The 23,821-nt window shown below is 43.1% G+C and overlaps 2 pseudogenes; both read left to right on the forward strand.

Annotated features, from left to right (window-relative positions):
* The first annotated feature begins 13,335 nt into the window (after positions 1–13,335).
* Positions 13,336–14,530, forward strand: LOC118650560 (annotated as a pseudogene).
* Positions 14,531–21,857: 7,327 nt separating this feature from the next.
* Positions 21,858–23,529, forward strand: LOC118650561 (annotated as a pseudogene).
* Positions 23,530–23,821: the final 292 nt, after the last annotated feature.

Below are 23,821 nucleotides of genomic sequence, written 5' to 3' on the forward strand. Positions count from 1 at the left end.
TTTTTTAAATTAAATCTTTATTGTTCAGATTATTACAATAGTTACTCTTTTTTCCCACCATAACTCCCCTCCACCCAGTTCCCACCCCACCCTCCGCCCTCACTCCCCACCCACTGTTCTCATCCATAGGTGCACGATTTTTGTCCAATCTCTTCCCTCACCCCACACCCATTCCCCCCCCCCCCCGCAAGAATAGTCAGTCCATTCCCTTTCTATGTCCCTGATTCTATTACAATCGCCAGTTCATACTGTTCATCAGATTATTTATTCCCTTGATTTTTAGATTCACTTGTTGATAGATGTGCATTTGTTGTTCATAATTTGTATCTTTACCTTTTTCTTCTTCTTCCTCTTCTTAAAGGATACCTTTCAGCATTTCATATAATACTGGTTTGGTGGTGATGAACTCCTTTAGCTTTTCCTTATCTGTGAAGCTCTTTATCTGGCCTTCACTTCTGATGATAGCTTTGCTGGATAAAGTAGTCTTGGTTGTAGGTTCTTGGTATTCATCACTTTGAATATTTCTTGCCACTCCCTTCTGGCCTGCAAAGTTTCTGTTGAGAAATCAGCTGACAGTCATATGGGTACTCCCTTGTAGGTAACTGACTGTCTTTCTCTTGCTGCTTTTAAGATTCTCTCTTTGTCTTTTGCTCTTGGCATTTTAATTATGATGTGTCTTGGTGTGGTCCTCTTTGGATTCCTTTTGTTTGGGGTTCTCTGCGCTTCCTGGACTTGTAAGTCTATTTCTTTCACCAAGTAGGGGAAGTTTTCTGTCATTATTTCTTCAAAGAGGTTTTCAATATCTTGCTCTCTCTCTTCTTCTGGCACCCCTATAATTCGGATGTTGGTGTACTTGAAGCTGTCCCAGAGGCTCCTTACACTATCTTCGTATTTTTGGATTCTTTTTTCATTTTGCTTTTCCGGTTGGGTGTTTTTTGCTTCTTCGTATTTCAATCTTTGACTTGATTCTTGTGATCCTCTGGTCTGCTGTTGGGAGTCTGTATAATGTTCTTTATTTCAGTCAGTGTATGCTTAATTTCTAGTTGGTCCTTTATCACAACATTGAGGGTCTCATTAGATTTCTTGAGGATCTCACTACATTTATCTGCGGTCTCACCAGTCTTCTTAAAGATCTCACTATATTTATCAGCAGTCTCACCAGTCTTTTCGAGGGCCTTATTAAGTTTATCGGTGGCTTCTAGACAGTTCTTTAAATACCTTAAAAGTGTGGTTTTGAACTCTATATCCAACAGTTTGCTTTCCTCCAATTCTGTCGTTTGTGTCCTGTTTCTTTGTCTTGGCATTTTTTATGATTTGCTGTGTCGATAGAGTGCCTTTCTGTGCTAAGTGTCCCAATTACCTGAGGTAGACACTCTTGGTGCACCCCCTTGTGGGCTTTGTGCACAGTCTTGTTGTAATTAAGCCTTGATTGTTGTAGTTATCACTGTGAGGAATTGACCTCCAGGCCAATTGGTTGTGAGAATCAGCTGTGTCTGCAGTGGGAGAAGTTCTGTGCTGGAGACACCCCAGCACAGACTTGCTTCGATGGGGCTTTGGTTCTCACTGAGTCTGCCCCCTGAGTGTGTCTTTTATGGTTCCACAGAGCTGCAAACTGGATGGTCCCACTCTGACCTCTGGGCTTCCTTGCTCCTGGATCTCTAGGGAGGTGTTAATCTAGCCTTTGCCTGAGGCTATCCAGCAAAAGTCTCCCTGCAGGGCTTGGGCGGGGCTGGTCCCATGGGATCAACAGGGCAGGGTTAGCAATTATGGCTGCTCTCAGTCTTGCCCTCAGAGGCTCTGCTTCTCAGTGTCCCAGTAATGGCTGCAAGCCCCATGGAGAGAAAGCTGCCCTAGGGTTCTGAGCGATGCCAGACAGTCCCGCTTCTCCCGTTTGAGTCTGGGTCCCTAGAGACTCGCCCGGATCTGGAGCTCAGAGTCTGAGACTCCCTCCTGATTGAAAACAACAACCACGCACTCAGCCGCCAGCCCGCTCTGCATGCACTCCGCACCTTAGTATTTTACTTCAGCACTGCGCCTCCTCTGAGTCTCGGTATGTTTTTCTCTTTCCTCCTAGTTGTAGAACTTCCACTTAGCCAGCCTTCCTGTGGTTCTGGTTGATGTCCGTTCCATCTTTTAGTTGTATTTTTGAAGTGTTTGTTCAAGGCAGCAAACTCCGGTGTTTACCTATGCTGCCATCTTGGTTTCTCTTCAAAAAAGAAGATCTTAATAGTCATAAATATAAATACTTGTGACAATGGATCTGTCTCTCTAATTGAAGAGTCAGCATAAGTTTAATCATGTGAAATAATTTTGCTCATAGGTTTTATCAAATTAAATGTTTTAAAATTTTAATGTTAAAAAAAGAAACATGAAACAAATGACACCAGAGAACTTTATAGTCAAATTGCTTAAATGATGAAGAGAAAACCTTAAAAGTAACCAGAGAAAGAAGTCACATTAAATAGAGATAAAATAAGGATGACAGATATTTTCTCATAGAAAGTAATGAAAGTGAGAAGATGGTGGAGCAACATATTTAAAATATTGAAAGAAAAATATTTTAATCTATAAATCTATACATGGTGAAAATATCTTTTAAAACAAAACTGAAATAAAGACTTTTTTTCCAGAGATACAAAAGTTCACATAATTCATCACCAGTAGGCCATACTATAAGAATGTTAAAAGAATTCCTGTAAGCAAAAGAAAAGTGAAATCCAATTAATATGAGTCTACCTAAAGCAACAAGAAATATCAGAAAAATTAACCAGAGAGAAATTATTTGGAGCATGTCCAGACTGGAGGCAGCAGGTCCACCCAAGTCAAGAGTACTATACTGAAACCAAATAAATGAAATGCCAGAATACTTGTGGCTAGGATTTGATCCTCCAGTGGGATATTTGAAGAACTTTTCTAGGGACTCTGACCAGCACAAAAGCACAAAGATATTGACATTAATGGCCCCACAAACAGAACAGTCCAAAATTGGAGACTGAGAGTTGACAACTCTTACACTTACGCTGAGAGATTCTAATCAGCTTTTCAGTCTCTACTCTTAAATATAAACAAACAAGAAACAACCAGAATACTGAGAAAAAGTCTCTAATATGAAAGATAGAGGCCAAAACCACGAATAGAAAAAAAGAAAATCAATAAACTTGAATATATATATATATATATATGAACTGTGCAGGGAGCTAAAAAAATGTGAAACTCTTAGAAATACTATAAGCATAAAATAAGACCATATTACTATTAAAAACATAACAGAGAACAACAACAAAGTTCTTAGAAATAAAAGATAAGATAATATAAGGAAAACTAGATAAAAGGATTGGGAGATAAATTTGAGAAAACATCTAAGAAAATAGAGCAAAAAGTCAAGTTCATGAAAATAGAGGGTAAAATATTGGGAAATTAGAACCCTGGTCCAGGAGATCCCATATCCCAGCGACATATATTACACAAAGAGAGAACTAAGAAAAAGGAGGAAATGAACTCACGAACTAAAAGATGAGATTATAAGTGGAAAGGGTACATAAGTGTTAATGCAAAAGAAAAAAAAATAAACACAAACAAAACAACAACAACAAAATAGACTCATACCAGGGAACTTCAATAAGAAATTTTTGAACACTAGAGACAAACTCCCACAAGTCTCATATAAAGAATAAAAAATCAGAATGGATAAGAACTTTTAATAGCAACACTGAAAGCTAAAAGATCACTGAGATAATTTTTAAATTCTGAAGGATAAATATGTTCAATTTAAAATTTTATACCCAACTAAGTTCTCAATCAACTGTGAGGGTAGAATAAAGACATTTTCAGATATGCCAAGTCTCAAGAATTTTTCTTCTTATGCAGCCTTCTTGGACAACTATAGGATAATGTGTTCCACCAAAACAAGAGAGACAATCAGGTAAGGGGGTACAGGAACAGGATATCTAACACAAGAAAAAAGGGAAGAAACTCCTCAGGGAAGTGACAAAAAGAGAGACTCCAGGCTTCTGATCAAGAGGGTGGCAGAGGTAAACACAGTACTTAAATCCTCCCACAACCACATCAAAAATACAACTAAACTTCAGAACAACTGTTATTCAGAACCACCTGAAATTAGCTGAATGGAAGTCCTACAACTAAGGAATTAAAGAAACCACATTGAGACTGGTAGGCGAGGCAAAGACATGGAACTAGTTGATACCACATCGACATTGTGTAGTTTATAATTGGGAGGGATATCTTGCCCCCACCCCCATCTCCAGTCCCACACCAGTCCTGGGAAGAGAAGTCCAGTGCTGGGAAGAGAAGTTGCCATAACTTAGGGCTGTGGGGATTGTGGCTAAGTGACATGGAGGCTGCTGGAGTACTAGTCAGTTCCTCGCAAAGGGCCCATGCCTGGACTTACTCAGACTCACTCTCTCTAAGCTGCAGTGTTGAGGCAGCAGCTTGAAAGGAACCAGGGACATATGGAGAGGAACTAAAGTATTCGGCACTGGGACAAGACAAAAGTGCTGGCAGAAGCCATTGTTCCTTTGCTGAGACCTTCCCCCCATAGAGCTGGCAGGCCAGAGCCATATCTGTCTCCATTAACCTGGCTCACACTGTTAGCTCCACCCTGGTGATTCCCTGAAACCCTGCCAGACCCAACTTGCAGGCCCATCCAAGCCGTTTCCAGTTGCTTTTCCATATAACTGACCTCTCTTGCCTCATGCATTGAACCTTCTTAAAATGTCTCAAATGAGCAACATCTGGTATCTGTGTACCTCCTACCTTTTGCTAAGTGGCCCCAGGCCCTGCACTAGTGGCAGCCAGCCTTGGTTCACAGCTTGGCCTCTCCTGGGAGGCTGAGCCACTGGGCCCTCTTATACAAGGCCTCTCCACCAAGTCCAGGAGACATAGCAGCTCTACCTAATACATAGAAACAAACACAGGGATGAAGCCAAAATGCAGAGACAAAGAAATATGTCACAAATAAAAGAACTGGAGAAATCTCCAGAAAAAGAACTAAATGAAATGGAAGTAAGAAAACTGCCAGATACAGAGTGCAAAACAATGGTTATAAGGATGCTCAAAGAATTTACTGAGAACTCCCAGGAACTTAGTGAGAACATAAACAACATAAAAAAGGGCCAGTCAGAAATGGAGGATACACTAACTGAAATGAAGGATAACCTACAAGGGAATCAACAGTAGAGTAGAGGAAGCCAAGAATCAAACCAGCAATTTGGAATGTGAAGAAGCAAAAACACCCAATCAGAACAGCAAAAAGGAAAAATAATCCAAAAATATGAAGATAGTGTAAGGAGCCTCTGGGACAACTTGCATAACAACATTTGCATCATGGGGGTGCCAAAAGGAGAAGCAAGAGAGAGCAAGAAATTGAAAATCTATTTGCAAAATTAATGACAGAAAAATTCCTTAACATTGTGAAGGAACTAGACATACAAGTTCTGGAAGCACAGAGTCCCAAATGATATGAAACCAAAGAGGCCCACACCAAGACATATTATAATCAAAATGCCAAGGGTTAAAGACCAAGAGAGAATCTTAAAAGGAGCAAGAGAAAAGCAGTTAATTACCTACAGGGCACTCCCATAAAACTGTCAGCTGATTTCTCAACAGAAACTTTACAGGCCAGAAGGGAGTGGCAAGAAATATTCAAAGTGATGAAAGGCAAGACCTACAACCAAGATTACTCCACCCAACAAAGTTATCAGTTAGAATTGAAGGTCAGATAAAGAGCTTCACAGAAAAAGAAAAAGAAAAAAAAACTAAAGGAGCTCATTACCACCAAACCAGTCTTACATGAAATGTTAAAGGGTCTTCTTTAAGAAGAAGAAGAAAAGCCCTAGCCAGCTTGGCTCATTGGATAGAGCGTTGGCCTGCGGACTGAAGGGTTGCGGGTTTGATTCCGGTCAGGGGCATATGCTGGGTTGCAGGCTTGATCCCCAGTAGGGGGCATGCAGGAGGCAGCCGATCAATGATTCTCTCTCATCATTGATGTTTCTATCTCTGTCTCCCTCTCCCTTCCTCTCTGAAATCAATAAAAACATATTTTTTTAAAAAGAAGAAAAATAAAGATAAAAAATATGAACAATAAAATGGCAATAAATACATATCTATCAATAATTGAATCTGAAAAATCGAAATAGATTAACAGCATAACAGACACAGCCTTAGAGATATAGAACTTTTTAACAGTTGCTTGATGGGAGAGGGATGGGAGGGGTGGGGGAAAGGTGAAGGGATTTAGAAGTACAAATTAGTAGTTACAGAACAGTCATAGGGGTGTAAAGTACAGCATAGAGAATATAGTCAATACTCTATACAAATAAAAGGGTAATATGTTAATTAGAGCAGACGTCTTCTGGATGTCCTTCCGGACAAAGCTGTAGCGGCTGCCTGAGGATCAGGTAAGCCCTGGTGACTGTGAGAGCCAAGGCTCAGGCAGCCGTGGAGGCTGGCAGTGGCAGCAGCAGAGGCGTGATGGGGGCATTGCCTTCCTCCTGTAGAGGGAGGCCAGACTTCGGCTTGGGCCCGCTCCCCATCAGTAGGACATCCCCTGAGGGCTCCCGGGCTATGAGAGGGGGTAGGCCAGGCTGAAGGACCCCCCCAGGGCATGAATTTTTGTGCTCTGGGTCTCTAGTATTTTAAAAACTATGTATAGTGTTGGATGGGTATGAGATTTATTGGGATGATCACTTAGTAAGTTTTATAATGCCTAATCACTAGGTCAGTGATGGCGAACCTATGACACGTGTGTCAGAAGTGACACGCGAACTCATTTTTTTGGTTGATTTTTCTTTGTTAAATGGCATTTAAATATATAAAATAAATATCAAAAATATAAGTCTTTGTTTTACTATAGTTGCAAATATCAAAAAATTTCTATATGTGACACGGCACCAGAGTTAAGTTAGGGTTTTTCAAAATGCTGACACGCCGAGCTCAAAAGGTTCTCCATCATTGCACTAGGTTGTATACCTAAAACTAATATAATATTGTGTGTCAACTGTAATTGAAAAATAAAAAATTATTTAGAGAGAGAGAGAGAGAGAGAGAGAGAGAGAGAGAGAGAGAGAGAGAACGCCCAGGCCTAGAGAACAGTCCTTCCTTATTGGAGCAAGGCAAAGAGTTTCTCAGGAAGATGAAATCTGTAAACCATTCAGGTGACTGAACATCTTAAGAAGAGATTTAACAAGGAGTGAAGAATTTGGGGTTGATTTAGTAATAAGCAGAAAAAATATGCTAGGCAAATAAAAAAATTACTAACACCAGGACAACTAAAAGTGGTCCCTCCAACTTTGTTCCTCTTTCTTAAGATTGTTGCAGCTATTCAGGGTCTTTTTTAGTTCCATATAAATTTTTGAGAATTTGTTATAGTTCTGTGAAATATGCTGGTGGCATTTTAATAGGAATTGTGTTGAATCTATAGATTGCTTTGGGTAGCATGGACATTTTAATGATGTCAATTCTTCCAATCCATGAACATATCTGTATGTCCTCTTTGGAGAAGTGTCTGTTCAGGTCTTTTGGTTTAGTACTTGTCTAGACTAATTTCAAGGAGTCTATTGACATCTCTTGTCAGTTATACTATATTCTTGTTTTTATTTTTTAATATGTTTTTATTGATTTTAGAGAGAAAGGAAGAGAGAGGGAAAGAGAGATAGAAACATAGATGCATCAACATTGATAGGCTTTTGTCACAAACTTAATATCAAATTTCAGTTTAGTCTTTTATAATATTCAGAGGATAGCTGCTTCCAAGAGTTATTAGTACTAATAGCACATACTGTGTATCAGGAAGCAAAAATTACGAAGTAGAAAACAAACTCTCTTGCCTGTCTACAAAAGGGTCTATCACCCTTCTCACCAGCCCAAAATTCTTGAGAATGGATTTTTATATCACTCTCTAGTTAATCGTCAATGACTCCTAAGTGCATGAAAGATTGCCTCAATGGCCAGCCTGGTTATATCTACTTTGTCCCCAGAATGTAATTTACAAAATGGCAGGAACTGGTCTTTCAGAGCATGTGGTAATTTGTAGGTGATCAGTAAAATTTGTCAGATGAATCTGTGTACCCAGCCATCTGACAGAGGATTATATTCTTCAAGAAACACGGTCTTTATCACTGTAGCACAGGTTGCTCTCAACCCCTGCAGAAATGTGATGTTGTTTTAAAAATAGAGAAGATGTGCCCAGAGACTGAATCCATGGAAAACCAACTTAAAGGCAACATACTTCCCAGGAAACATGTCAGGGACAATATCATCCTTTTCAAGTACAGGATGCCGGCCTCGGCTGTTTTTATTACTTAATACAATTCTTAATACATTTCCTCAAAGTACTTAGTTTCTACCCCTCAGACAGTTTTGTGGGCTTTAAATTTTTTTCCATGAATTCCATTGTAATACTTTATATTGCTGCTATATTTAGAGTCCCAAGTTGAACTCCAGAATCTAACAAATAGCTTGTGTTCTACTTAGAGTAAACCTGATATACTAAAATCCAAGTTTATAAAATACATAAATATATGCAAGGTTATGAATATAGCAAAAGGTCCTGAACTTGCAAAAGGAATTATCTCTGAATTCTGGTAAAAATCCAACCTACTGGTATACTTAGCATATTATTCAATTTGCAAAGTCTTGACTTTTACTCACCTGAGGGCCTGTAAAGTGGGGTGTACTCACATGCATATTTTATGTGACTGTTTGTGTTAGTGAACCAGCTTGGCTACATCACTCTTATTTCAGCATCTCTTATTATACAGCGCTGAACTTGCCATTTTTAACTTTTTGCAGATCCTTTAAGTTAAAGAAAGGGAGAGAGAAAGGAATACAAGATGAATGGTTTGGGCTCAAGTTGGCTCTCTCCAGGCCAGAGTTTATTGTTTGTATGAAAACAAGAGTTTTCAAAGGCAACTGCCAGGCTGCTGGCACCATCAAAGGAATATCCTCGAAGAAAGCCAGCACACAGGGAAATTCCATCAGAGCCCCTCTGGTTGGGCTTCACAGGGGACAACCAGATGAAACTTGGCTTGGATGGCCAATCCTCACCGGTGCCAGCATCTTGAAAGGGCAGAAAACATTTCGGATCTGCTACTGGGTCAGATCTGCTGGCAAAAAGCCATTTACCTCATCCCATCATCTATAATTTGGTGGTACCTGCCTGTGGGACTCCTAGCGTGAGTGATTACAGAACAGAACAGAACAGAACAAAACTTATTGGCCTGGGGAGTGGGGAGAAGGTTGCAAACCACTTGTCTTCTTCAGACCTCACCCTAGGTGTATAATGTGCAAGCTGATTCACTATCCCTTGACGCTTGCTCGAGCAATCTGCTAGGGCAGTGGTCGGCAAACTCATTAGTCAACAGAGCCAAATATCAACAGTACAACAATTGAATTTCTTTTGAGAGCCAAATTTTTTAAACTTTAACTATATAGGTAGGTACATTGTTATTAACTTAATTAGGGTACTTCAAAGGCTTAGGAAGAGCCACACTCAAAGGGCCAAAGAGCCACATGTGGCTCGCGAGCCACAGTTTGCCGACCACGGTGCTAGGTCATGATCTAGCCACAGTCAGGCAGCTCCTGTGACCTCAAGACTCTGAGAGAATTATTGAGCTTCTATGTTCCTCTTTTCCTCTCTATTAGTGGACATAATAATGCCACCCCTTTTCTGAGGTTGTTCCTAAAGTTGACAGTGATGCAGGTGGCAGAGCAGCAAAAACTGTTGAAAGAGGTCACCTTGAGTAGGGCTGTGTTATGAATTTCATGGGTTCTAGACACTTTTGCCTTCATGACCTCTTCCTCCAAAATTTTTAAAATATATTTTTATTGATTTCAGAGAGGAAAGGAGAAGGAGAGAGAGAGAAATATCAATGATGAGAGAGAATCATTGATTGGCTGCCTCCTGCATGCCCCACACTGGGGATTGAGCCCACAACCCAGGCATGTGCCCTTGACTGGAATCCAACCTGGGACCCTTCAGTCCGCAGGCCAACATTCTTTCCACTGAGCCAAACTGGCTAGGGCTCTAAAAAGTTGTTTTCAAATTTTATTTTTTGATTGTGTCAGTACAAAAATGGATGTATTAATATACATGTTTGGTCTGATCAAATAATTGAATCAATATCCCCTCCCCAGGGAAACTGACCCTTAAATCATCTCACAACTGACATTCCTTTTCTCTTAGAACACATTATATTTGTTAACTTTCCCCTCCAGACTTGCCCAGGATCCAGACCTGCCCAGAGAATTCCCCACTGAAAAAGTCCACCTGGAGTTCTTTAAAATCTCTGATTCCCTGTCCCTGGGTGCTGATGCCATTTTGGGGCTCAGCCCATCTGGTCTCCAGATGACCTAATAAATTCATAATTCTTTACCGCTTTTGGCCTCCTGTGTTTCTCCTTTGGCGACCCTAACAATACAGGGTGAAACAAAAGTCAGTTTACAGTTGTTCATATGGAAAATAATACAATCCTATTAATAAAAGTCTATGTGGTCGTCACGCCCTCACACCGTGATGCCCTCACGCTGCAATGAGCGATCACCAGGAGTTCTGATGTGGAACTCAATCCATAGTTCAGAGGGTTAAGGGACTAGAGCAGAATCTATGAGGAGGTAGAGGGCAGGCAGCAGGAAGACATAAAACTCAGAGTTCCTTTCATTCCTCATCTGCTACATGCCAACAAAAGTGTGGCCTACATGCAGCCCTACTGGTTATAGGGGAACTTTCTGTCTGGTTCAGCCAAGGATAGAGTGATGCAAGATGAACACAAAACCCCCTTAGTTTAGTTCTAGATTTTCAGGGATCAAGTGCAGAGAACTTACTTAATTCAGTTGCTTTGGCCAAGGCAGGCCCCAGCATAGTATTAAGGCAGTGAGAATAATGCAGGCCCAATGGTTTTAACTAAGCCAGTGAAGTGATTAAAATGAGATGACCTGACCTTTATATGACAGATCCCAAGTTGCTTATGTGGTTTAAAAAAGCAAAACAAAAAAACTTTCTCTGCTTCTCTAGCTTGAAATCCATGCAAACAGAAATTCAGTAGGGCAAAGAAGATCTTTAAAAATGCAAATAGCTATGGGATGTTTATGGGATTATCAATCATTCACACCTTAGAGTGAATTAGTTTAGTTGGCCTGATTTTTCCTCAACACTTAACTGAGATTTGCATTGCTGCCAAACAGGGGTTTGGATGGGAAGAGGAGAAAGAGGGAGAATATGTTTTGTTCTCTGGAGTACTTAGTGAAAGGAGGACTGGAGGTTTTCTGGGTTGGGGACTCTTCCAGTGACCAATAAACACCAGGTGGGCTTGAGACCCTGGAGGGGAGGTTGGCATGGGGTGAATAGTAGGGCATAGGGAGAAGGGAACATAGAGAGAGATGGAACACTTTCTTACCTGGAAGTTAAGCAATTAAGTCAGGGTCTTTAAGAGTTTTGTGGAAAAAAGATGGCGGTGTCGGCAGCGAGGGCCCCTAGCTATGGCTCTGTGGTCCAGTACTAGTTGGCCCGTTGCCTTTGTCAGAAAAATTCCCTGGACCATCTCTTGGAGTGAGCTGAGAGAACACTTTGCACAGTTTGGCCATATATGAAAGTGCACTGTACCTTTTGACAGAGACTGGCTTTCACAGCAGTATGGGTTGGATTCATTTTTCTTCAGAAGAACTTCAGAATGCACTACAGCATGACAGTCATGTTACTGATGGAGTAAAACTCCATGTTCAAGCTCAGAGACCAAAAGTTTTGCAAGGGGATCAAACATCTGATGAAGAGAAAGATTTTTAAGACTATTACTACCTATTAAATAAAGGAACAAAACGGGAGGTGGGGGGAAGAGTTTTGTGAAAGAATAAATTGTCATTCTTCTGAATGCAATGTCCACATCAGCCACTGCTCTGAAAACTCTTCTCGCATGGCCTGGCGAATGTCAGGAAGCAGTCTTTCTCTCATCTTCCCATCAAATCATATTTCTGTAAGTTAAATTAAAACTATTATACTTCTTAATTGCTTGGTAGAATTTTAGCAGGGTCTGCCTGAAATATCTATGCTGTCCCACTAATTTCCTAAAGGAAAACATCTTTTGGTGGTGGTTGGGGGAGGGGGGGGTTGTCCTTATTTGATTACAGTACATTCATTTTGGATGGTTACTTATTTTGATACCGGAAATGCATCCACAATTCTCCTATTCAATTTGAAAGAAAATTCCTAAAGTGAGACTGAGAAACTCCCTGGAAAATTAATATGAGTGGAGCCCAGAAACCATGTTCTTTCCCCAAATCATTGAATGTTTTATTTATTTATTTATTTATTTATTTATTTATTTATTTATTTATTTATTTATTTTTAACAAGGGCAAGCAGAGCCACTGTCCAACCCAACTAAGGTTGGGATTAGAGAAAAGGCACCTATTCAGTGATTACTGAAAGAGCAAGGCCATGTGTTGCTAGTCATTCTCTCTTGAGTGTTGGGTCTCTATCTGATAAACTTTCTGATATGGAGGTACCTACATTTGGCGACCGTCCTGATGAAATGGTCCAAAATCTCCGTAGCCCTGAGACTGATGTATTCGTGTCTCCTGTTTGTTACCGCACCGATCCCTATTTCTGCTGTGCTGCCGTGCCCCAGGATGGGTAGGTGAATTCACTATAGCCATAAATAGACTATAGCCACAAATATAGCTATTCACTATAGTGACAAATGTCTCCTTTCTGATGTTTTCTTTAAGGGTTAAACTTGAGTCCTAAATCCCTTATCCAGTGACGTGAAGAGCATTATAGGTAAAAAGAAAACAAAACAATGCCTTACCTTGCTCTTTCTATAATATAATATTAGGAAACTAAAGAAGCAATTGTACGTGAAATGTTTTTATTTGGCCTTAAACTATTTTCCTGCCAGATAAAAGCAGACTGATGTGTATGATTTAAACTTGCTTTAAGTTTACTGTGCTGTGCTTGGCAGCTGAGTCAGCCTCACATATGGTGGGAAGGTGCAGGCTTTGACCTGAATTGAAATCCAGCTTTGCTACTACTATATAGTGCTTAAGTCTGTTTACTTTTCTTTTCTCTCCCCTCCTCCTCCTCCACCTCCTCCTCCTCCTTACTTGTAAATAGAGAAACAGCAACAAAAATACCCAACTCACAGGATCCCTGTGGAGATTACCTGAGATCAGTCATACAGTGCACGTTTGAAGGCACTAAAAAATATTAGCTTCCTACCCTTGCTCAGATGTCATTGGGCAAAGGCTTCTTTGTGCTCAGTAAAGCCTCTGAGGGATGAGGAGTTTTAATAGAAGCTCTGAGCCTTCTGCCACTGCAGCCGCAGCCATGCACACGCTCAGGCTCCAGAAGAGGCTTGCCTCCAGCGTCCTCCACTGTGGAAAAAAGGTCTGGTTAGACCCCAGTGAGATCAATGAACTCACCAATGCCAACTCCCATCAGCAAGTTTGGAAGCTGATCAAAGATGAACTGATCGGTGCTGGAAAAACACATTGGCCCACAGGAAGACCAGGTACATGAGTATAGATGAGCGAAAGGGTACTGCCAATGCTCGAATGCCTGAGAAAGTAACCTGGATGAGGAGGGTGAGAATTCTTTACCGGCTTCTCAGAAGATACTGTGAATCTAGGAAGACTGACCAGTACATGTACCAGAGCCTGTACCTGAAAGTGAAGGGTAGTGTGTTCAAAAAGGAGTGGTTTTGTGAAGGAAAACCCCTATTCTGTAAAACTACTGTTTGGAATTCTCTGCTATTCTTTGGATGGCCTCTTATTCTGAAAAAGTAACTTTGCTTTCTAGCCTGCTTGAAGAGTGGGGGAGATAAACTTAGCTATCTGATCTTGTAGGCCAGAGACTAGATACACCCAATGCCATGCCAGGTGCATTTTTTAATTGGATAGAACTATATAGTTTTCAAGGCCACCGCCAGCAAGCACACAAAGGGCTGGCTCTTCTATAAAAAGGGAAGTTCTGCTTGTAGTTTTGCTTAGATTTTGGATTCATTTCCCTAAGCCTGCCGCGGTGAATAAAGTGTAACTCCAAACTCTCAGAGCGCTGTTTGGTTCTGGTCCAGTTTTTCTGTAACAGTTTCTCATGGGACACATCCACAAGCTGAAGACAGACAAGGCTCACAAGAAGCTTTTGGCTACCCGGCCTGTGTGGCTCAGTGGTTGAGCGTGGACCTATGAACCAGGAGATCACCATCAGATTCCTGATCAGGGCACATGCCCAGGTTCCAGGCTTGAACCCCAGTAGTGGGTGTGCAGGAGGCAGCCAATTAATGATTTTCTCACAACATTGATGTCTTTATCTCCCTTTCCGAAAGCAATACAAATATATTGAAGAACAAAGAAGGACAAGGAGGAGGAGGAGGAGGGGGAGAAAAGAGAAAGAAAAAGATGATTTTGGCTGACTAGGCCAAGGCCTGAAGGTCTAAGCTCGAAAGTGCAGTGAAGAGTGTTTCCAGGCCAAGAAGGAGGAAATCACCAAGACTCTGTCCAAGGAGGAAGAGACCAAGAAATAAAGCTTCACCTCTATTACCCATACATAGTGGCCTTGGCAATTACTGGTTCAATCATTAATAAAAGTAGTCTTCATCTAAAAATAAATAAATAAATAAACAAATAAATAAAATAAAAAGAAGTTCTGAAAAAACCCTTTGCCAGGCACAAAGGAAACATAAATTCAAGACCAAGTTTGCTCAGAACTCACTTGTGTAGTTTCATTTGAGTTATAAACCCTGAGAAAAAAATCATACTCTTTCTTTTATCATGTTCTTAAAAAGCATTCTCTACCTGTGCTTCTCAAACTCTAAGGTACATAGGAATCACCTGGGCATCTTGTTTGAATGCAGATTTAAATTTGGTAGGCTAGGGGAGGGGCCTAAGAGTCTACCTTTCTAACAAGCTTCTAGATGACCAGATGCTATTGATTCCTGGACCACACTTTGAAGAGCAAGGCAGACCATGCACCCACTGACGCTGGACCCAGGAAGGGTAGCCTTGACTAATCTAATGCACAAGACAGCATACAGAATTTGATGCGGTGCCTGTTATCTGGCCAGTCTCTCACTGTTATTGTATTATTACCTGTGTAGGATAAACTGGAAAACTGATCCTTGATACACTATTGTTCCGTATAATCAAATATGGGACAAAGGTGATTCTGGCCTTCAAGGACATGGTAGGTGACAGCTCTCACGGATCCACTGTGGGGAGAGCAGTCACTTCAGAGTCAGCCTGCAGCACTTGGTGATCACTTCCCAAAGGCTTGATAGTGAGGAGTGGTCAGGTGTGTGAAGGTAACAGAGCCATGGCCTGGCCAGCTGGGTACCAGATATAGCCTGGCTTGTAGGGAAGATGGGAAAAGCCAAAGCCCAGACTATAGCCCTGAAATCTGAGGCCAGACCCCACATCCCCACTGGGGGTGCAGCAATACTCAGTAGAAATGGCTAGGCAGACAATATGTCAGACAGCACTAACAGCTTGTGACAGGCAGCATCAAAGAGATACCCCACAGGGCTGCTAAATGTCCTGTGTGTGGTGCACATAGTTCAAGGTTGTATTTCTCTGAGGGATACAATTGCTCTGCATTTGAGAAATGGAAAATGTGTGGCATATATGGTGTGGAGAAGAGAGGAAAGTGCATTGGAAAGAGTATGGACTCTGGGGTCCATGAGAAACTGCTTCCAACCTCAGCTCCGAGGCAGTGAATACCTGTGTGGCGCAGGCAACACTGTGGATCTGAGCCTCAATTCTCTGGTCTGTGAAATGAGGCTGCCAACACATAACTTGCAGGGTCACTGTGAGACAATGTGTCATCAGATGGCGCCTTTATAAAACGGCAACTTTAAGGTTATGGGCTCTGGCTAATTTCTGGAAGGCAGCAGCTTCCACTCAGATAGGCAGGCAAGCAATCTCACTTCAGTTATCGTCCCTCAATATAATTGCTGCACCCATTCAGCAGACGCCATCTTGACTCTCAAACCTGAGGTTGGCTTGCATTGCAGCCAGTAAGGTGGCCTGGCCCCGGCCATCCCTTATCTTCCACCGAAGTCACAGCCTGGGACTATCCTTTGCTCCTGGACAGTGACAAGCCGTATGGGACGAGCTGGGGACCTGTAGCAGAGCAAACTGAGCAAATCTGAGAGCCTTGCGTGCAGTCCCCGTGGATGGCCACTCACCCTCAGCCCCTGCTCCACTCACGCCTTCCTCTTGGCCAACAGAAGAGGAGACAAAATGCTTTCATAACAGTCGTGAAAATCAAGCTGTGAAGTGACCCACCTGCTGAGTGGGACCTAAAAGAAAATAGAGCGCAGGAAAAGATTATAATGGAAATGGTTAAATATTATAACACGTAGCACAGAACCTGTGAACAAAAGATTAAGATGGTTTTGTGGACTGGTGAAGCACGGCAACAGGTGCAGTGTTGTTTACTTGTTGAAAAATGTTTTCTGGACTGCTACTCTTCTCTGTCAAAGGACCCCAGCCCATTTACCCAAAGGAACCCATGCACACCCAGTTGGCTAAATGCTAATCAGAATCTAAAAAGCTTCAGGTTTTACTTTCATATACAAAAGTCATTCATCACTCAGATCATTCATTAACTCAACTTCAAAGCTCTTCCCTGGCTATCATTCCAACAGGGTCAGAGAAATAGGGTTTGACCATACTTTTTTCTTGAGGGGGGGTGATGACTAGAGAATCACAAATAATAATGACTTCCTCCCCCTCTTGAACCTCATTCTCATTTTCCAAAAATAAACATGCCTTGTCTTTGGTGACGCAGAGTATGGCTTCTGCAGGCATTCTGTCAGATAAAAGCAGGTGAAAGGTCACCAGGTCCTGCCTCCATGGTAAGCGAATCATCATCTCTCAGTGGGCAAATGCCCAAGTCATAAAACTGTGAGGACCACACAGGAAATCTAGGCTGCTGTCGTGATATGTTTTCATATTTGATAGAGGGGCACTGCCCTTCTGATGCTTTGTCAAAGACAGAGATCCAGGAGGTGTGATCGGTGAGCTGTGCACCAGGCCAGAGGTCTCTGCAAAGCTAGTGCCCAATAAGAAAGCTTTTCTCAAACCTCTGTGAGCTGGGACGGGTTTTGGTACCTACAGATGTGGGACCCATCCAGACCCAAAGGCTCTCATAGACCTCACTTTCCAGCATCCACAGAACATGAGTTAGGAATTCCTCCCGTGCTCACCTACTTCTTCCTGCACTGGGCGCCCCTGTGCATTTGGCAGCTGGGGAGGAGAAAGGAAGGAGACAAACTTGCGAAATCAACATTTTTGGGAAACCTCCAGCTTGTTTCAGAATCAGCAGGACACATGAGCCCGCCACAATAGGTTCACTTTCATGTGGATGCTGCAGTAGGCAAGACTTCCAAGTAAAAACTCTGAATGTGAATTTAGCTAGTTTTGGATAAAGCCGCCTTTCAGCGTCAATAAACACCATGAATGCAGCAGTGGTGGAGTTACAACTTAATGAGATGAGGGGAAGTGCACCGGGTCAGGCCTCATCTCCCAGCCTCTGTCATGCTAATCAGCTGGGCAGCCGGCAGCTGAAAAACTGCTGGAATTTTTATTTGCATTTCATTTACTTGGAAGGAAATTGACCCAGATGGCCCACAAAAGCCCTAGAAGGCTGGCAAGCAGTGTAGGCTGCACACGTCTCAGAGGGCCTGCGCTTGTCTGCCCATCCTTCTTTGAGCCTGGGGCATAAAAGATTAAAACTGCGTAAGGGAATTGATTTCATGATTTTTAGATAATTTCCCCAAGATTTCAGAAAGGACCTCAGTAAACTAATTTAATCAAACAGGAGCTCAATAGTAATTAAGGAGAAGAAAAGCTGAGATAATGAAAGAGGTGGTGAGGATTTTTGCTGTTGCTGGTGGGAACCTTTCTTAATTAGGAAAAGTCTCAAAACTGGATGATGTTGATGGAGACGAGCAGAGGCAGGGAGAGCCGGCAGCCGGCGCCACAGTCAGCCCATGATGGATTGCCCGCACAGTTTATGTCCTCTAAAGAGAGCACAAACAATTGGCCACCGACGTGCCCTGCTTGGCATTTCCACGGGTTTTTGCCTGAATCTTGAAGGTCGGGCCTTCTGGGAGAACCCAGGTTTGTCCCCACCTAGTCCCTTTTAATGGAGGGCTCATTCTCACCCAGGCAACACTCACACCTCATCATGACTCTTGGATACTATAGGATTGGGGAGCACAGGCTGCGGTGCCAGGCTGTCCAAATCCAGGCTCTGTCGATTACTAGCTGCATGACCTTGGGTGAGTTAGCCTTCATCTGCACCTCAGTGTCCTTGGATGTAAGATGGAGATAATAATAGTGCCCTTCCTCTAGGGTCCTTGAGTATCTGAAATGAGGTTATGTTAGGAGCAGAAATAAAATATTGGGGACTAGCTATAATTATAAGAAATATTAACCATGTTCCATTAACCGTGATAATTCTGTTCTGCTTAGAAAAAGCACATTCTAACCTGGCTGAGAGTTGTATGCTCTGGGGCAGTGGTCGGCAAACCGCGGCTTGTGGCCACATGGAGCTCTTTGGCCCCTTGAGTGCAGCTTTTCCACAAAAGACTGACTTCTGCGCATGGGCCATGAAGTTTCAATCGCACTGTATGTGCGCGCCCGCGCGTGATATTTTGTGGAAGAGCCACACTCAAGGGGCCAAAGAGCCGTATGTGGCTCGCAAGCCGGGGTCTGCCGACCACGGCCCTGGGGTATGGAAGCTAACATCGGAATGCAGTCCATCCTCTTTTCCCCGAGAACTGCTTATCATTATGGAAAGATTTACCATAAGTATGTCTGTCAAACTCAAAGGCTAACACGGGCCAAATAAACAGGGTTAAGTTTATGTGGGCTGCAAAAAAACAAAAGCTTCAATTTTCACAGAAACAGGTTTGTTTCAATAGAGACATGCTGAATACAAAGGGCTGAAATAAATGAGTAAATTTTAACATAAAATAATAGAACATTTTAATAAAAATTAATATTTTTCTTGAACATTAACTTACCAGACACTGAATAACTGCACAAATTAATAAGCGTAGAGCAAATAAGCTTATTTTTGCTGTTCTCCGAAAGCGAAATATTTCCTGTTGCGCACACCAGACAAGTCAGTACAAGACTATTGTCATAATCGGCTGCTAAAATATTCGCTGCTAGTATTAGTGGAGAGAAATGGTGTGCCTGCACAAGAGGCCAGTAAAGGAAATGAATGCAACACGATTATAGTAATTAGTTATTAGCGACTATTGTAGTTGATTATTTTTTTTAATATACTTTATTGATTTTTCACAGAGTGGAAGGGAGAGGGATAGAGTTGGAAACATCGATGAGAGAGAAACATCGATCAGCTGCCTCCTGCACACGCCCTACTGGGGATGTGCCCACAACCAAGGTACATGCCCTTAGCCGGAATCGAACCTGGGACCTTTCAGTCCGCAGGCTGACGCTCCATCCACTGAGCCAAACCAGTTAAGGCTGTAGTTCATTATTAATGATTATGTATAACAGCATATTGTAAAAATTGAGTTACAAAACTTTTATTAAAACATTTCTCACATATCGTTATATTGGCTGGGCTGCAAAAATATTCGTTTGACATGCTTGATTTACAACCTCATGGCTGAAACACCTAGTCCCAGAAGTACCCACCCTCTGCGAGGCCCACCCTTTCAGCCCACATTGCCTGTAACCTATAACGGCTATACTTGCTCACTTTCCCATGCCTGTAATTCTTACTTTCCCATGTAACCTTTGTCCTTCTACCCAATATAAGCAGCTGGCGTATGGGGAGAGGCAGAGCAGATTTTTGTGGATGACCTGCTGCTCTCCCATACTGCAGGTAGTATTGCAATAAACGCTCACATATGATTCAACCCTGTCTCTGCTTAATTGGCTCAAATAGTGCCAGGCAGCCTGGACCCTTGGTTATCTGGTTACAGTTAGGCACAGGAAGGGCTTAGCATAGGTCCAGGAACATAAGTAGGGCCAAATAAATGGCAGCTATTGATATTGTTGTTAAAATGGACATTCTCTTCCAGTCTTTAGATAAAAATACTTCCCAGATCAATGAACATGGGTTGATATAATCAGTACCCTTCCCATCTTATTTTGATACCCACAGATACCTGGCACATAAATGCACAAAACACCAAGTGTCAAAGAGAAAGCACATGATTGGACTCCACAGTGGGGAAGGGTTTGCTTCCTGGAGCCACGCCCTCAGAGCACAACGACAAGCTCAGGCCTCTCCTTGGCCCAGCCTACGTCAGAACTCTCTTCGAATCACAGTTCTCCTTTCCTAACATCTGCTACCAGTTGTTGGCTCAAATGGATCAACTTAGGTTAATTCATGCTCTGCTCTGATTTTCTGACCTGAAAGCAAGTAGGAAAAGAATCCATAAGAAAGCAAACATTTCACATCTTTGAGGATGTTGAACGCATGTACTGAAGTAGGACTTCTGACAGCTGGGGTGGTACTTGTTTGTTGACTGTACTTCAGATCCTTTCCCACTCTGGGTGCCGATTCCTGGGCACTAATAGGCATAACCTCTCTGGCTGTAGGTTTCACCTCCTTCCCTCTGATTCTTGCCTTTCCCTGACTTCCCTGAGCACATGCTTCCTCGCCTTCCCCCTACTATCATGCCTGGAGTGAGGCCCTGGACCTGGTCTCCCCCAGAGGGTAAGCCTGGTTTCCTTGCCAGCTTCACCCCAGAGTTTCACTTCTAACATCTCCTCTGCTCCCACCTAAAAGGGGAACCCAGGCATCAGCTCTCATGAAATGCATCCTGATTTCTGTCTAAATCTTTATTTTACATGTAACTTGTAAGGGGCTCTTGACAGTGGCAATGTGAAACATTTATTCCACATGAGTGCCAATAAATGGTTCTCTTCACTAGAATGTCAATACATTGGCTTTCAGTAACAAGCATTATCCCACTGGCTTCCAAATATAAACAGATTTAAAATGCATTTTGCAAAACACGAGAGTTTATTGTAAAGATCCAGGAGTGGGCCAGGGATCCCAGAGACAAGGATGCACCCTGGCCTTAGGAATGTGCTGGGAGCTGAAACTGAACTTGAAACCTCTCTCTGCTACTCACTCTGCTCTTTTCTATGTATTTCTTCCTTCTTCTCTTGCCCTTGGCACACTGGTTTCCTCTGTTGTTTTGGTGTAAAGAATGGAAAACGTCGCCTCTGATAGCTGCTGCATTGACATGTTAGAGGTCCAGGCGCCCAGAGGGAGAACTCCAATCTATTAATTTTAATTCCAAATCCAAGAGAAGGGACATTTGGGGCAAGCACTTGCCTCATCATCTCTAGAGGAAGGGTGGGGTCAAAGTAGCTGCCAGAGTTAATGCATTAATAGTTTTAAAGCACCCTTTATATAATGAGCATTATAACTAATTAAAAATAAAGGTGCAGTTGATTTTAAGGAAGAGAGAAAATAAAACTTTGTTGCTCCTCACTCTTTGTTTTCTGATCCCTCAAGAATGGGGCAGAGAAAAAGTCCAGGCAGAGACCTGGAGCCAACTTCCTTTGAGACAGTCAGGGGGCATCAGAGCCAGGCATTGTTCTCTACTAAATGCCAAAGGAAAAAATAAAAACACAGGAAAAGACCCCAAATTATTCTTCCCATCCCATTGAGGACAAGTAACCCAGTGCTCTAGACAGCAGGCAGGGTGAGCCTGGGGAATCTGTATCTGTACCAGTTGTACTAAGGGAGCGGGCAATGGCCCTCCTGGAAGGCTGGAGTGAGGGAGGAAGGAGGAGAGTGGGAGTGGGGGAAGGGAATTCAGATGCACACTGTCTTGAAAGGGAGTCTGACTAATGACTAAACTAATTCCATTGGAGCCACCTGAGTTCCCCAAGAAGGGACTGTACATCATGGAGCACACGGACAGTGATGGGGAGAAGAAGCCTGGTCTGGCAATTGTCCCAATGAGAATAGTGTTTTAGAGTGCTGTAGTGGGGATAGGCTTTGCTTTATAGACCTTAATTTCTCAGGAACCCTGGCTCAAAAGCAGGGAGAAAATGGACTGAATGAGTGCCCTCAGGCCGTGGTTCTCAACCAGCAGTGATTTTGCCAGCCTCCCACACCATTCCTCCTAGGAGCATGTGGCAATGTCTTGGGATATTTTCGGGGGTAGAGGATGCTACTGATCTATTGGGCAGAGGCCAGGAATGCTGCTTAATATCTTATAGGGCACAGAATAGGCTACGTGAGGACCAAACTGGGTGGGCCCAAGCTGCCCGAGAAAGTGTGGCTTGCTGAGGACATAACTCTACCTGAAAACTTCGATGCCCGGGAAAACTGGCCAAACTGCCCAACCATCAAGGAGATCAGAGACCAGGGTTCCTGTGGCTCCTGCTGGGCATTTGGAGCTGTGGAAGCCACTTCTGACCAGATCTGCATCCTTACCAATGGGCATGTCAACGTGGAGTTGTCTGCTGAGGACCTGCTCACCTGCTGTGGCTTCCAGTGTGGAGAAAGCTGTAATGGGGGCTTTCCCTCTGGTGCTTCGAACTTATGGACAAAAAAAGGCCTGGTGTCTGGTGGCCTCTATGACTCCCATGTAGGTTGCAGACCCTACTCCATCCCTCCCTGTGAGCACCACCTGAATGGCTCTCGGCCCTCATGCACAAGGGAATGGGGGGAAACCCCGCAGTGTAGCAAGATCTGTGAGCCAGGCTATACCCCATCCTACAAAGAAGATAAACACTACAGATGCAAGTCATACAGCATCCCCAGTAGCAAGAAGGAGATCATGGCAGAGATCTACAAAAATGGCCCAGCCTTTTCCATGTATTCAGACTTCCTGATGTAGAAGTCTGGCATGTACCAGCATGTCACTGGAGAAATGGTGGGAGGCCATGCAGTCCGCATTCTGGGCTGGGGGTAGAGAATGACACCCCCTACTGGCTGGTAGGCAACTCCTGAAATACCGACTGGGGTGACAATGGCTTCTTTAAAATCCTCAGAGGGCAGGATCACTGTGGAACTGAGTCGGAGATTGTGGCTGGACTCCCCTGCACGGACCAGTACTGGAAAAGGATCTAACCTGCTGTGGGCCCTTCCAGCCAGCCCTGGGGCAGTGTTTCCTGAAATATAGCCAGTGGGGCTCGGGGTGACATGAGGAATAGGAATGTCTTTTATTCTTTGAGTACAAATGGGTTTTAGACAGGGCCTGAAGGGCTGGATTGGGCCAAACCTTGTGTCTACCATGACAGCAGTCTTCCAAGGAGACACAGCCAAGGCCTGGCTACCTCCCAGGCCACTCAGTGGACTGTTGTCACAATGCATTTAAACCACTGCTACGTGCAACGCAAGTCCTTCCCCCTTAGACTAGTGCTGCTCGGCTCTTCCTGCAACCACCTCCACATCCTTAGTCCTTCTCCATCTGTGCATCACCAGGGAGCATGATAGGCCTACAGGGTTCGCAGTTTTTCCAAAGGAACGAAAGGTGGATTTCCTAATGGTAGCTTCCCATGCATCCCACCATCTGAGCAAGCAGCTTTCTAATTTGGAAATAGGTTGAGAAGAGAAATAGTGGGGCAGCCCTTTGGAAAAAGCCACTCTCCCGGGGCTCCTGCATCTGTCGAGCTTTGCAGTGTTGCTAACCTGCTCTGATCTTGGCATGATTTTTAAATAGAAGTTTTATTTTTGTGTGCACCTCAGCTGATCATGAGAATGAGGTAGTCTAATGTTGGACAAGCTGTACTAGTTTTACCAACTGTCTCCTTAAAACAAACTGGGTGGTCTTGATTTGACTGACTTACTGACCTCTTAATAC

The sequence above is a fragment of the Myotis myotis genome, unplaced genomic scaffold, assembly GCF_014108235.1.
Source record: "Myotis myotis isolate mMyoMyo1 unplaced genomic scaffold, mMyoMyo1.p scaffold_m19_p_3, whole genome shotgun sequence".
NCBI classification, from domain to species: Eukaryota; Metazoa; Chordata; class Mammalia; order Chiroptera; family Vespertilionidae; genus Myotis; species Myotis myotis.